General features: G+C 43.0%; 1 pseudogene across 1 annotated transcript; it reads left to right on the top strand.

The window, feature by feature from the left end:
- The first annotated feature begins 239 nt into the window (after positions 1 to 239).
- On the top strand, positions 240 to 657 carry LOC102434344 (annotated as a pseudogene). The gene has a single exon (XR_001351193.2). The product of XR_001351193.2 is annotated as a small nuclear ribonucleoprotein E pseudogene (transcript).
- Positions 658 to 1,661: the final 1,004 nt, after the last annotated feature.

The following is a 1,661-nucleotide window of genomic DNA, read 5'->3' as shown; positions in this document are numbered from 1 at the left end:
GATTGTGGGCTCGATCCTCAGTAGGGGGTGTGCAGGAGGCAGCCTATCAATGATTCTCTCTCATCATTGATGCCTCTCTCTCTCTCTCTCTCTCTCTCCCTTTCTTTCCTTTCTGAAATCAATAAAACATATTTTAAAAAATATGTTTTAGATGATTTCAAGGGTAATGATATTCTAGAACATATGCAAAGCAGTAAGGGTAATTTTTGTTTTGTGTAATAGCTTGAATAGTTCCATTAAAAAGAAAAATGTGGGGTTCTTTATTCCAGAAGTGGCTCCGAGGGAGCGTGCGGCTTAGTGTGGTCTTTGTCAGCTTCCACCATGGTGTACCGTGGCCAGGGCCAAAAGGTGCAGAAGGTGATGGTGCAGCCCATCAACCTCATCTTCAGATACTTGCAAAATAGATCTCGGATTCAGGTGTGGCTTTATGAGCAAGTGAATATGCGGATAGAAGGCTGTATCATTGGTTTTGATGAGTATATGAACCTCGTATTAGATGATGCAGAAGAGATTCATTCGAAAACAAAGTCAAGAAAACAACTAGGCCGGATCATGCTGAAAGGAGATAATATTACTCTGCTCCAAAGTGTCTCCACCTAGAAATGACTTAATGAAGTGAGGAATTACTGAGAAGCAATACAGTTTGTGTTTTTTGTGTCCTTTGTTGGGAGAATATTTCTTACCCATTTATTCATATTGGCTTACAATACCCTTAAGTTACTACCAGATGACAATAAATGAGGTTGAATTGTTTTTGTTAAAAAAAGAAAAAAAAGAAAAAAGAAAAATGTGGGCAAGCTGAACAGAAAATCTTGGACTGAAAGCTTATTTAGCCCCTCCTCAATATGTGTTAGAGCAGGAGACTATGTAGTTACTCTGGCTGCTCAGACCTGTTTCTGGGTGCCCACGGGAAGCATAGGTAAGATGAGGTTGGTTGGGATAGGAGGAAGGGCAGCAGCCACGCGGTGGAGGTGGAGTGCAGAATGCAGCCCTACTAAGGATAGGCACTTTCTGCTCACCTGGAGGATAGGGCACACGCTTGTTGAGCAGCGTCTATCCAGCAGCACCCCGATTTCTCTGTGGTGGAATTTACAGCTGCCCAGTGACTCCCTGGTTTGGGAATAAGTGGATGTAAGCATTCTATGATGTTGCCTTTTGGCATAGAGTTTCTGAATCTGCTTCTGTGTCAACCAGATGCTCCTATAATGTTAGCTTTTTTTCAGAGCAGCAATGAGTTGGGCCAATGCAAAGCGAGGCTTGGACTGCCTTCCACGTCCTGATGGTTCTGGGAATCTGTGGTGCTAGATCGTGAGGCTATCTATTTCTTGCAGGTTGCTGATGAACGGCCCTGCAGATGGGCCATGGGGGCCTTTAAAAATATTTAAGAGTCCATGCATTATCTCCCACGACTCCTCTCACTCTCAGGTCAGATTCAGGTCCTCAGAGGTTTTGTATCACTTCTAGAAGTTTCTAAGGGTCTATCACAGTGGTTCCCAACCTGTTTTTGGTCATGCCCCACATAAGCATCTCTAAAATCTTGATGCTCCCTTTGACATAGAATCCTTATTATTCAAAAAGTGAACTCCTATTCACGTGGAGGAAGCCTAAAAGGCCATTAACTTGGTCTAAACAAGCTTCCAAAGAACATGACATTCATGAAA

Source organism: Myotis lucifugus, unplaced genomic scaffold, assembly GCF_000147115.1.
Source record: "Myotis lucifugus unplaced genomic scaffold, Myoluc2.0 scaffold_448, whole genome shotgun sequence".
Taxonomy (NCBI): domain Eukaryota; kingdom Metazoa; phylum Chordata; class Mammalia; order Chiroptera; family Vespertilionidae; genus Myotis; species Myotis lucifugus.
The sequence above is the reverse complement of the archived record's forward strand: the minus strand, read 5'-3'. Positions and strand labels throughout refer to the sequence as shown.